The sequence below is a fragment of the Chrysemys picta genome, chromosome 15 (assembly GCF_011386835.1).
Source record: "Chrysemys picta bellii isolate R12L10 chromosome 15, ASM1138683v2, whole genome shotgun sequence".
In the NCBI taxonomy this organism is placed as follows: Eukaryota; Metazoa; Chordata; order Testudines; family Emydidae; genus Chrysemys; species Chrysemys picta.
The window spans coordinates 29,923,456-29,937,317 of NC_088805.1; the positions used below are offsets into that span (position 1 = coordinate 29,923,456).

Genomic DNA, 13,862 nt, shown 5'->3' on the forward strand with positions numbered 1-13,862 from the left:
AAGCCTCGCTTTGCAGATTCCCCAAGCTTGATTGCTCAGAAAACATCCTGGCAGTGCTGAGAGCTGAGCTCATGCTGTGCAATTCAGATCTGCTCAGGGCTAGATTCTGAGATCCCCCCAGTGCTCCCAATAAAAGTCAGGGAGTGTTTAGGATCCAGGGTGAGGAATTTGGCCCATCCCTGAGAATCTCAATTTATGGGAGATTTGCTGATGGAACCAAGGAGCATTTGGCAATTTGTCCATCAACTACTCAAGGTCCCAGTTCAGGAAAGCCCTTAGGACTTATCCACAGGATGCGGTAATGCACCCTACGGGGGTGGGATTTGTAAAGCCCACTCAGGTGTTGCCCATGAATTGAGCCATGTACACCCTGCTGGTGCACACGAAAGGTTCTCTAGTGCGCTTTAAGGAAGTGTGCGTTGAGCCTTTAGTGCACACCAGCACATGGAGCACAGCATGTGCAACACCTGAGTGCGCTTTACAAATCCCACCCTGTCGGGTGCATTGCTGCACGGCGTAGACAAGCCCTTAAGCACCTGCTTAACTTTAAGCACGTGTTCAAGTCCCATTTGTCCTGAAGTGCTTTCCTGAACTGGAATCCAGGTGACAACACTGGATTGGGCCTCACGCTGCTGCATGACACCTCAGCCGCTGCCTTGTAGTCAGGGTCACTCCAGGACAAAGAGACACTCTGCAGGGAGACAACCAAGTGACTGCAAGAAGGGAGATTTTAGGACACAGCTTGTGTATTGGCCTGGCCCTGCTGAACCCTTCATTGTCGTGAGGAGGAATTAAAGTTGATGATCCAGCAGAAGTAACAATATCAGCAGAACTGGTTGTTATACAGCTGACTATTAATGTTCTGTTTAATGAGCCGTTCTAACTGTTCCCGTTATAGACCAGTGATTTTCATATTGTTACCTTCGAAAGGCAAAACCACAGATGGTCTCGATGTTCAGGATCCGGCCTCATTTGCACTGCAGGGTTTTATGGGAGAAGGCTTCAGTAAAAGAGCAGGGAGCTGCCTTCTCTGGCTCATCCTTCCTCATATAAACATGCCCCCAAACGATCCAATCCGCCTTCACGCCCAGCCCCGGCACTGCCTTCTCACTAAGGGAAGCGGTAGCGTCTCTGACTGTTACCGCACAGGGCTGGAGAACTTTTTTGTAGAAGGGCGTAGAAAACAAGATAAGGGTGGGTGAACTGGCTAGGTACGAGGGATCCTGAGTTTCGAATCTAGGTCTGCAGCCACCACCCAGCAGGGAGTGTGGGCTGATAGACCCTACCTCAACACAGGCACCATCCACGAAGCTCCTGATTGGAGGAGACCTCTGGCCTCTCTGATTGGTTCAGACTCCCTATTTAAGCCAGAAGGAGGCACAGGAAGTTGTCTGGGCAATGAGGTGAATCCCTGACTGGCTGCTCTATTAGACCCTGCCTTCCCGTCCTCTTCCTGATTCCTACCCTGTTCCAGATCCCTGCTTTTACACCCACTCCGGGCTACTGGCTCTGACCCTGGGCTTGACTCCTGATTCTGCCTCCGGCTCTGACCTCCAGCTCCAGTTCCTGGTTCCCAGCTCCTCCTCTGACCACTAGATCCAACAGCCTAAGTCCCAGACCACAACACTAGGGGAAAAGTTTGACGCCTATGGACTCTGCTCCATTTCTAGAGCTAACCCAAATCCAAGCAGAAGGATGGTTCTGAAGTGGTCAGTTGAATTCTCCGCACCAACTCCTCTGACCCGTCTCTCTCTCTCTCTCATACACATGTTTTTCATTTGTACTACTGTGATCCTGCCAATCGCTTAAAATATCACAGCTTCTCTTGATGCAACTCTGGCCTGACCAGTGGCAGGAAATCCCTGTTCATGGGAGATTTCACAGGCTAATTTCACAGGCCTCGGATGGTGGATGGTTCTGATAAATATCAGAGCTTCTAGGGGCTTTTCTTTGCTGAATCTGAACCCTGAACCTTTCTGAGGTTGGCCCATCAGCTCCACCTCACCCAATGCCCTCTGATAATGGAGAATTCATCTTGTGTCATACACACACCTGATGAACCGGAGGTTCCTGCAATAACTCCTTGACAGTTGCACATTGGTTGGAGAAATCTTTCAATATAAATGAGAGATTGCTGGTGGTTGGGGTGGGTTGAATTCTGATTAGTGCTCAGACACTCCACGGAATAGGGAGGTCTAAGTACCTAGCGAGGAGAATGCTCGCAAAGAGAAGTTTTATGATGTTACCAGAACTTTGTTCGCATGGAGCTCACACCCGTCTTTTTTATTTAAAAATTCTATGTTTTATGTTGCTCCGAACAACTAGTTTCCACAGTGACATTTAGCTTGACATTTCAAAGCTATTTAGTGGGTTATTTATTGGGATTCTCTGTTTATTTGGTTCTTTTTTGCTTTCTTTTTATTGGACTTTAACATTTGGACAATAAAAGGAGACTGTACAAAGCAAATGACTAAAAAAAAACCAAACTCTCGCTGGGTCAGACAATCAAAGCCTCCCTGGGAATGGGAGAGATTCCATGTACTCTAAGTAACACTCAGTGAGCCATCTCCAGGTACGTGGCACCTGAGCCATGCATAGGGGTGACTTTCAGCTGGAGTGCATTGGTACAATGTACATTGAATGAGAGAAATGTCGGGCTCGAAAGGACCTGGAGAGGTCATCAAGTCCAGCCCCCTGCACTGAGGAAAGACCAATTAAACCTGATGGGTATCTGTCCACCCTGTTCTTAAACGCCTCCACTGATGGGGATTCCACAACCTTCCTTGGAAGCTGTTCCAGAGTTTAACTCCCCTGACAGTTAGAAAGTTTTTCCTAAACTCTAACCTAAATCTCCCTTGCTGCAGATTAAGCCCATCACTTCTTGTCCTACTTCCAGTGGATGTGGAGAAGAATTAATCCCCATCCCCTTATAACAGCCCTCAGCATATGTGATGACAGTTGTCAGACTGGTCTCATGAAGACAGTAATGGGTGATAATCCCTTCCATGCTACTGCAGGTGGAGGTGAGCACCTGAGGTCCCTTCCAACCCTGCTATTCTATTCTATAAATATACCCCAGGAAAGACATCTCACTGGCTTCTGAAAAACCTGTCAGATGAGCCCTATGGAATCAGTCCTTCAGCCCCAGGACCCGGCCTCATCGAAACTAACTGATGCTCTCAGCGGAAGAGGAAACTTATATCCTCCTGGTCAGTTGTGCAATGTTTCATATGTGTAGAGAAAGACACTGTTACTCTGAAAGATGCTAACGGCTGCTACCAGTGGGTTCTTGGATTCAAAGGAAGTCACAGACCTCATTAAGGCCAATGGGCGTCCAAGCCCATCCTCCTTCAGGCTCAACAGAAGGAGCAATCAAGCCCCATTATGTTGTAAAGACAGTTGCAAACAATAGATGCTACCACCCAAGGACTAAGCTGCCTGGCAGGTCGGAGCTAAGCCATGTGGACTGGGGGATTTCCCTGATGCAAACTCAGGGGATAGGATATTTGGTTGTTGCTGGAGACAGAAGACCAAGTAGTGAGCATGAGCCAGAAAAGAAGCAAAGAGATAGAGCTTCTTGTCCACAGAGTTCACTGGAGTGTCAGACTGGGAGATTTCTGAGCAAAGAAGCTGCCTGCTGTTGTTTGTTTCTACTGTGTTCAGAGAAATAGGACTTTGTGTGTGTTCTATGAAAACAAACAATCTTGCACCAAGAAAATACCTGCTTTGTATCACTGATTCCTCATCAAAATGGAAACAACCCTGCAAGGCCCCACATATTGACTAACCACTCAGGCCGAAGAGGCAACCACTCCCTGACCCATGCGGTTACCAGCTGATGGCATAAAGCATGAGTGGATAGTGGTTACAGCGGATCAGGAAATTGGAGTTTTTCCTGTGAAAAATTTCAAAGAATACAGAAATATTTTCATTTTTGTCAAAAATTTTCTGCAAAATGTTTCAGCACTTTGTTGTATAACTGCAAACTAAAAAATGTTGTTGTTTTTTTGACAACTGAAAATTTGCAGTTGTCAAAAATGGACTTTTCCCAAAGAAAGGTGTATTTAGACCCAAAAATGTCATTTTCGGTCAAAAAAATCTTTGATGGACAATTGTTGACCATCTCTAGTAACTAGGTAATTCAAGCACTCTTGGAAGACGTGATTAGCTAAGGAGCGACCGCGTGTGAGTATAAACCAGCAGCCACCGGTATCCAGCTCTTTGCTGTTCTGTCTAAAGCAGAAGCTGTGTATGATCCAGAATCAGACTGGGTCTGTCAGTGTATTCAGACTAGGGAAATTAGCCCACTCAGACTGGGATGGTTGGTGTGCTCATGCAGGGGTAACTGGGAACCCCAAGTCAGGATGCTCCCACAATGCTCAGCCCAGGACGACTGGTTGACACCATCTGGGATGGGCAGTGCCTTGGATTGGGGTAGCTGGCACAATCGGGTGGGAATGACTGACATCGTCAAACCTGTTCGGCGGGTGCACCCCATCAGACCCAGGTGGTGCACTGGTTTAGACATGGCTGACGTGCACATGTGACATGTCTGGCACACTCAGATGGAGATAAATGAAGGCTTTGTACTGGGACCATTGGGCTGACTGGTAATTTGCTTGCGACAAGGAGTGTGGCATTCTAAATTCATCGTATAGGGTGAAATTCACCCCTGTACAGACGGCCACCTTGGGTCTGTGCACACTGTAGGTTCCAACCGCCAATGTTATTGCAGTAAAATAGCCACATAGCTAGTTTGTATACTCCATTTTAAACCATATGCCCAGTGACAAATCCTTCGACAGTTCATCCCCAGAAAGGAGTAGATATAAACTGGTGCAGATTGTAGAAACTTGAGCCGAGCCGAGGCAGAATCCAAGAAATTAGCCGGAAAATATTTGTTTCTTATTATCTAAATAGCTGTGTTTACAGTGGCAATCACGGAAGCATTCCCCATCATTTGCGTCACAGTGTGTCTCTGTCCTCGGCGTCAGAGGATGATAGCTTGGAGCAGGGAGCGGTTCAAAGCCATTTAATAATGACAATAGGCTGGAGAACAGTGAGCAGTGAGCCTTCGACAGCTGAAAAGCCACTTCGCTATCAGATAGCCCCAGAGAGACACATACACACAAAGAAGTGAACAGGTTTAGGCCGATGCATTCAATGAGCTTCTGCTAAAGTAACAGGTGATGCTAAGAATTCTAAGCGAAGGTTGGAATATATAAGTAGATGTTTTCAAATGGCTTAGCTGGCTGGCTGCACAGAGATCTAACTTGTGTCTGTGTCTGTCTGTCTATACACACACAGAGGCACAAACTCTGTGCATAGCTTCATTTATTTGTTTCCCTGTGTTTGTGTGTTCATCTATCTGTCTAAATCAGACCATGGATTTGTCCATTGTGTTCCCAAGGATTATCAGTGCAGTCAGACCATCACCAGACACTCTGTTCAAGCCAGCCAGGCACCCACCTAGTAAGCGATGACAAGCCATTCTAGGCTACAAGACGGCAGGGTGCAGACACCTGGTGTACAAGTAACAAATAAAATGCACACACGTGCATGGGACTGTGTCACCTCCTCACAAACCTTCATGCACCGGGGCTGGTCGCCGTAGGTTTGTGCTGACTTGGGATGGACTCCTGGTTCAAGCCAGGCCCTTTGCACAGCCCTGTCCATGAGACACCACCATTAAGAGGTCACAGACAAGCTGATGGAATCTCCACGCACCTTGGATTGTGTGATGGTATCTTTTTTAAATCAGCTTTTTGGGGTTTGAGGTGCCCTGGCTGACCCACAGGCCTTTGTGGCGGTGCCGCTGGCTGGGGATAGGTGGTCCAAGTGGGTGTGCTGCAGCAGGAAGTGGGGGTTATTACATTTAATTTCAGGATCCCACCTTTAAATTACTGTGCAAGGTATTCCCTGGTACACCCACCCTGCTAGTCACATTGATCTTGGGTGTTCCAGTTTGTTCTATGTAAATGCACCTGGAAGGACAGTCACGCAGGCGGCAAAGGAAGGCCAATCCTGGGAGTCTGACTGTGGGATTTGAGGGTACGATGGTGCATTACAAATCCCTCTGGTATGTGGAGGGTGGCAGAGAGCTCACCAGGGAGACTGCTACCGCAGCCCATCCGGTCTGATCCCTGGGTGAATGTGCATAGACAGGAAGAAGCAGAGAGAGATGCCCTGGTTACAAGCAGGGGAGAGGGTCAGAGTGCAGTTACTCTATGTCTAGCTGGAGCAACTACCTTGAAGTCAATGGAGCACCTCCATATTTACACTGGCAAACGGAAGGGCAGAATCTGGCCATGGGGGAGAAGAGAAAACACTCTGTCCTGCTCACTCGCCCTTCAGGGCAATCAGCGGCTCCTGACATGCATCCTAGGGAAAGCCACGACAAGCATGTGGAAAGGCGAGAGCAACTCTGGGCTGAGCTGTGTGGGCAAATGCTTCACTGACAGCAAAATGCGGCTTTCGCCAGAGCCTTTACAACAACACTGTCTCCATAGTCTGAGCTTTCGCTGCCAAAACGGAAAAAGCCTATTTTCCCTGCCAACGGGTGACCCCCATTTTTGCCCAGCAGAACTCTGATTTCCTGGCCAAGCACCAGCCCGCGGGTGTGAGAGAAACTTGTGCGGCCTGGGCTGTGCCCGCCCTGCAGAGAGAGGACCTCCATCTCCAGAGGTGCCGGTCCAGCATGTTCCCTCAGCCCCGCAATTCTGGTGCTTTATTGAATGATGGCTATCGAGCAAGCCGCTTAGCTAGTTAAGGGTCTGATCCACAGGCGCTGAGGACAATGACAGTCCGGCTCAGTCCCTAACCCCAGGCTAAATCCTGAAATCTGTACCAAGACTGATTCCTTATAGACAAACTCCCGTGGATTTCAGCAGGAGCCTTTGATTGAATACCGGGGAAACACCGAGCAGGGCGCTCTGGGCTCAGCCTCGCTGTATTTTGCGACCTGAGCTTCACTCGTGGGCCTGTTGGACATTTCTTCTACTTCAATTTTTTTTTCCTTTTCTCATAACTAGCAGTGTCCCAGCGCTAATCTCACGGCTCCTCTCCGTAATCCTCTCCATCCGACATCTGCAACCACAGCCCCAGCCTTCCTCCCGCCGACTGGAAAATCTGCCCACAGAGTGCTGACGTTCGAGCCAGATTTTGCATGTTCACAAGTTTTGCTGGCAGACATGAAATTGGCTGAGGGACCAGTCCAGTTCTGTGAGTAACGGAAATCGCAGACAGATGTTTGGGGAACATTTGGTTAGCGGAGTCCTGCCAACCTCCTGTGCTTCTGCCAGCATTAATAAAAGACAGCGGAGACATGGCTGGAGCAGACATGGGCCTGAAAATAGTTTTGTTGTCAGCCTTGGGCCTGGAAGTTGCTCCTTCTCTCACACCCCACTGGCTCAGACTTTTCTTCAATTATATCATTTATACGTTAAAATAACAGACCCGGAGTTTCCAGCAGCAATCTCATCCTCTGTAATGATTCCTTTTGTTCCTATCCCTGGCAATGCAGTTGATTAACAACAGGAGTTATGTTTATATTAGCAACATGCAAACCTCTGACAGGGATAATTGTTCAGGGTTACAGAAGCACTGAAAGATCAGATGCTCCCTTATTACGGGAAATACTGCAGTATTCTATCTACCGTAGAAGAACACTACATTGCACCGACACTATTGTGTTCAGGACCTTGCTGCAGAATATTGGGATGGATGTTCGCAAGGGTTAAATGACCATCAGCCAAATGACTCAAACTTCTTGAGTCTGTAGAATCGATGGCCTTGATTTGGGAAAATATCCCTATTCAGGAAAGCACTTAAGTACATGCTTAATTTCAATGGGATGCAAACACATGCTCGAAGTTAAGCCCAAGGGTAATGGGAGGGGCTTACCCAGGAGCGCCCCCTTAAGCCGGGACTCGGCATTGCAGACGTTCTTCTACTCTAGCACCCCCTATTGTCTGCCATTCTGGTTCTGCATCACTCTGCAACTCCTGGGGCCTAGTCCTCCAGCCAGGTCCCCTGCCAGGGTAACACAAGTCTAACTAAAAGGCCAAACAAACAAATGATTCTTCTGCCCCCCCTTGGGCTACTCCTCAGCACATCTTCTGGGCTCAGCTCCATGCCCCTTATGGGCTACCATGTACTGAAGTTCCCTGCTTTTCACCCATACTCTCAGGCCCTGCGAAGTTCTCCCTTGTGCCTTTAGCTGAGCACTGCTTCCCAGGGCTTGCTACCTGGAGACCCTTTTCCTAGTAGGCTTCCATGCCACCTTCCTACAGGATCCACCCTCCCCTCCCCCACGAAGTCTAAACCTGCTTCCGGTAGTTTCTCTCCTCACTGCCATGTCTCAGCCCTTTTCATGAGGCCCAGCTGTTCATCAGGCCAACCCCTGACCCTATTAGTTCCACTCCCTCAGGCCAGGAGGCAGCTCGTTATGGCACAGGTGGGGATAATTGAACAGGACAGACTGGCCCAAGGTCTCCTGGCCCTTAAAGGAGTGGTCCCACCTTGTTACAATGGACTTAAATGTTTCCCTGAATCAGGCTCTGAGTAGGCAGCTCTCCAGGCCAGGCCTTGTGAGGTCTCTAGAATTTCCCATGTCCAGAAATTCCTCCAGAAGAGGCAGCATTTCCTTAGTTATCTCAGCACTTCTGTTTCCCATTCGGGCTAAAACCTGGACATGCAGAGACATAGAAGGATGGAAAATAATGTGTGGGTGAGGGTGGGGTGGAGAGTGAATGTTAAATGAAAGTTTTTTTGTGGGGGGGAATGTTCTTATTTTACCCCGCTCTAGTGTATAACCTTACCAGTAAATCGATAAGGCCGTATTGTTCTGGGATCCAATCCTGAGTGTGTTGCTCAGTTTGTACTCTGCTCAGAGCCAGTCCTCGGGGGCCAGGCCTGAAAATAGCTGAGCTCCCATCTCACCATCAGTGAGAACTTGCCTGAGTCCAGACTGCATAAAATTCACCCGCCTGGGCAGGGATCGGCTCAAGGCTCACGCACCACGTAAGTCCCATTAAATTCTCTGGCCTTTGATCTGCTGATTTTATGGTACATGGTGGGGAGGGTTATCGGTGATTATTATGGGATGTCTGCTTCCTCATGCCATGGCACTGTGCCGTAGGTGGCTACCACCAGCATGGCCACGGAATGAGGTGGCCACCGTGGGCCTGGAACGCAGATGGGCAGAGCAGCTCCACTCCTGGGCACAGCTGTTGGAGGAATTTCCACAGCCAAGTTTTAATTCTGAAAGAAACAGCTCTTCAACGCCCCCGCCCCACCCTCAGTGTGAGACATTGGAAATCCCTTAACCTCCGTTTCCTCAGTTGTCAAACTGAGTTAATAACACTGACTTGCTTCCCAGAAGAGCAGAAACTGGGAGGGTTCACTGGCAAACTACCCAGAGAGCCTCAGTGGGGAGGAGCAATATGAATGCAAAGTATTGTTATTATCAGGTCATATTATGCCATTGGTTTTCAATGCGAACTCCCCATGGATCTCAATGGCACAAAGTATTAGTACTGTCTGACTGACATCTCCATAGACAGCCCTCAGCTCCTCCAGGTTCAACTGAATGTGAAGGCAAGGCTTCCCCAGAGAGACTTCTGCAGAAACAGGAGGACAAACCACTAAAATCAAGCTGCAGCGGGGAGGTCAGAGGTGCTAAGAATGAAGGTGGGGCCACGATGAGTCACATTAACCGCTGCCCCAACAGGCAGCCCTGGAGGGACATTCCCATTGATTTCCTCGCGCTGCCTCTTCCATCTTGCAATGAATTGCAGCCTTGTATATTGCAGTTATCTATGCCCTCTCAGGCCTTCCTGCTGAGATCTCACCCTGAGATATAGATACAAAAATAGGAGCATTCACATTCCCTCAGCACTTAAGGGACTAACAGTCCCAGCAGAAGAGATGGCAGCCAGACAGGTTGGTCTCTTCTGGGATTCCCCCACCCCCATAGGCAACTTCCTCGTCAGCGACAGCAGCTCTGGGGTGACCAAGGGGACCAGGATCACACATGTCAGTGCTCTAGCTGGAAAAAGCCACTAGAGTTGAGCCTTGCATCTTGCAAAGTCAGGATCCTTTTACTCTGAACTCCCATGAGAGAAGAAGCCATGAATCAAAGCCTGACCACTCGGGTAAGCTAACCTAACCTCGGCCCATGCAATTGGCAGATCTCCTGCATCCTTCCGGCCAATGCCTTCTGCAGGGAGAGGGTCACCTCCATCACTTCCCTGGGGACTCTTTCCACTCTGCAACTGCCTTTCCTTCCAATTGCCCTCTCTCCTAGTAGCCAAGCCTGGAAAGGGGAAGTGAGCAAAGCCTGCCTGCAAACAGGAAGCTGCGCAGAGACTTAAGATAGGTGGGTGGGTGGGTGGGGGGAATATATTAAATAGGGAGCCTGCAAGTGCAGGGGAAGACGTGAAATAAGAGGGGAAAATTTGAAAGTTAGTGGGTGCTGGATCTGCGGTTTGGCCCACGACAGAGGGAAAGGCTCGGCCTCAGTGCAGACCCAGATAGGAATTTAATCTCCCCCAAAGATCTAGGGTGTTTAGACCTGGGGTGGGAGTGTTATTTTGGGACCATCTCCGAGGACAAATAACCTGGGATAAGGGTATCCTGATTTGTTACAACCTTCAGAAAGATTTGTCCTGGGGGCAGGTTCCAGGCTACAGAAGCTGGTCCCTCCACCCCCTGCCCCCAGCTCAGTGATGGAACCCACATGCAGGGCTAGGAAACAAGGCCTAAGAGATATTCTGTGACATCTTCTCCCACCGTCCTTTCACTCCACCAGGAACCAGCCACCCGGCAGCTCTCAGAGAAAGCCTGGTTATCTTCCCCGATACACACCACTCTGTTTGTTTTCTAAAACCATTCCTTTCCAGAGCAGAGATAAGGCTGCGCAGTGTCTGCACATGGCTGATTTATGTACTCAGCATCATGGCTCTATGGAGGGAATGTCTGTAATCCTAGCCGTGGAGCAAGGATATGAAACTCCGCTCTCAGAGCAGAATCTATGCGGCATGGGTGGAGTCAAATTGGTGTGGGTCAAACAAGCACCGACTCAAATCTTTACCCAGAACTTGACAGGAACCTTTTCTGAGACACCAAAAAGTCTGAAAAATTCTTTCTCCCATTGTCTTCCCCCTTCGCGACTGTCTCTGTCCTTCCCGGCCTCGGTGTTGAACATGAATGGCATATTCATAGCTAAATAGACAGCAGCATGGGGCCCGAGATAGATCAAATAGACTGGGCTGGAGCCCGAGACGGGAAGGATGTCCTTGTGCTTAAAGCTCTGGGCTGGGACTTAGGAGAGGTGAGCTCAATTCCTGGCTCTCCCATCAGCTCCTCTGATGAGTTATGTGATCTCTCTCTGTGCTCAGGTCCATGCCTAGAACCAGGGCATGGTAAGGCTTCGCCTATGCACAGGGGTGCTGGGCAGGGCTAAGCTACTGCAGTGATGGAAGCAATATAAGTGCCCTCTTTAGGGAGATATGGGTCCAAAGCTCACAGTGTTTGGTCCCTGGTGTTCAAGCAGCGAGCGGCTTGAGTTACAACGTTCATATGGAGTTCCAGGTCCAAAGTTTGGGGTGGGGGTCTGAGACAGACCCGTTTCTAGCTTGACAGCTGTAAATAGGGGCAGCGAGAGAGGAAAATAAGGATGTTCCCTTGAAGTCCTGCCCATTGTGGTAGAGGAGCTCAGGGGACCAAGTAGGAAAATGGCCAACATTTCCCTAACAAACTCCACCGGTCCCTCCTAAACAAGGGCAGCTGGGCTGTCACATGGGCCCTGCCTTCCAAACTGCTTGGTCCTGATGCTCCAGCAGGCAGGCAGTGGCTATTTCCCATCCAAGAAGTATCTGAACCGGTCGCTAATTAAACCCTGCAACTCCTGATTTCCTCCGCCAGGCTCAGCGCTCCACTCTGATTGGTGAGTATTCCACTCCGGCGCCCCGTGCAATGCCACGGTTCTCTGAGGCCGCTGTGCGGCCCCTGAAGAACACGTAGGAGATTAAAAGCAAAGGAATGAGAGCTGGGGAGCATTTCCTAACTGCTTCGATCACATTTGCCGGTCTGGGGGAGACAAAGAATTTAGGGAAGCCCGCTGCTTTATTGGGGGCACTCAGACCCATTGCCATCAGCGTTGTCTGTTTCAGTCCCTTGTCCAGTCGCATATTGCAGTAATTACCAATTCTGAGTATGAAAACGAGACCCGAACCACCTTACGGAGGTGATTCGTACCCCGCACAAGGATTATGAGACCCAACACTCTGGTGAATGATTTAAAGCATGAAATAGAAATTCTCCCATTGAAGAAACTGACTTTGATCGTTAGGATCATTAGAGAATCTCTGAAGCAGCTTCCAAAGATCTGTAAGGTCAGGGAATAAAAGAGTAAGGGGGGAAGGGCTGTGAATGAAAATTCCTCCAGGATCACACCTTTCACAGGAGCGGGCAGCTCTTTACAGCATCCTTCACTCAGCCCAGCAAACCCAGAGCGCGTTGCACTCTGGGGAGTGGCGAGAGGAGAGGCAAGTGCAATCAGACCGCCTGGGTCACACAGTTCACAAGAACAGACCTCCCTCTCCATAATTCCCTAAATTACTCAGGCGCGTGTGTGCTGCAGGGTCTGGCTTAGATATGGAGTCTGCGATTGCTTTCTGGACAACTTTGGATGTATTTCAAAGACTAGGGGTTTGCAGTGGTTTGATGGACCGTCACGCTGTGAGGGTCGCATGTTATTTAAACTCTGGTCCTTCAAGGCTGGCTGAGCCAAGGGAGTTTGAATGCCTGCCCAATTCTACTTCATTTTCCCACCTCGTCATCAGCAAATCGAAGGCTCCAATCCTCCCATTGGATCCACAAGGGACCACTCCCACAGACCCGATTGCTGGACTAGGGGCTAAGCATATTAGTTAGGCCGTGAGCTCTCAATCGGGGGGCTGTGACCCACGAGGGGTTGCAAACGGGTGTCGGGGGACACAGGCACCTCTGAGAGCTAGGTAAGTGGCAGGAAATCACACGGCCAAGGAGTAGAGAGCATGGTCCTATGGAAGGGAGGGCAGGGGAGAAGGGGGAACTGGCTGATGAGAGAGCAGAGAGCGATGGGAAGGAATAAGGCTCAAATGCACTGCAGTTAGTGGAGACTTTAGGGCCCCCTGAGTCTCTTAGGGCTGGTCTTCACTACCCGCCCGGATCGGCGGTAGAAAATCGATCTCTCGGGGATCGATTTATCGTGTCTCGTCGGGACATGATAATCAATCCCCGAATCGACACGCGTATTTCACCAGCCCAGGTAGGAGTAAACGCCGTCGATGGGGGAGCCGCGGCGGTCAATTTGCCGCCGTCCTCACAGCGGGGTAAGTCGGATCAGATACGTCGAATTCAGCTACACTATTCCCGTAGCTGAATTTGCGTATCTGAAATTAACACCCCCACCCCCACCCCCGTAGTGTAGACGTAGCCTTAGTTTCACACTGTTGAAATTATGGCTGCTTGTCTCTGCCCCCATCGCAAATGATCTAGGAGCCAGGAGAAATGCAGAGGGAAAGACTGAAGATAATGGAGCACTTTGGGCCAGCCAAATAAATAACAACTGCGCTGTGCACCAAGCCCTTTTGGTCTGAGCACCTCAAAGCGGGGGCGGGGGGGTGAGTCTCACCATCCCCTTCTACAGACGGGGAAACTGAGGTGCCAAGATCGGCCCAAACTCACACAGCAAGTCAGTGTCAGGCTCCAGGAGAGAGCCTGGGTTCGCCCCCAGAACAGGCCCACTCCTCTGACGAGCGCCAAGGAACATCACCCAACTCAAAGGCGCGTGCTGGTTAGGGGTGCTCAAGTTGTAC

The 13,862-nt window shown here is 49.7% G+C and overlaps 1 protein-coding gene across 8 annotated transcripts in view; it reads right to left on the reverse strand.

The window, feature by feature from the left end:
* Window positions 1–13,862, reverse strand: part of CMKLR1 (chemerin chemokine-like receptor 1) — a 65,591-nt gene that overhangs the window by 5,547 nt on the left and 46,182 nt on the right. Inside the window, exon 1 of one of the 8 annotated variants that reach the window (XM_065568814.1) lies at window positions 922–11,806. The exons of the other annotated variants lie outside the window; for them this stretch is intronic. The gene's annotated coding sequence lies outside the window, so the exon portion shown is untranslated. Of the gene's footprint in view, window positions 1–921; window positions 11,807–13,862 lie in introns of those variants that run through there. 8 annotated transcript variants of the gene reach the window in all.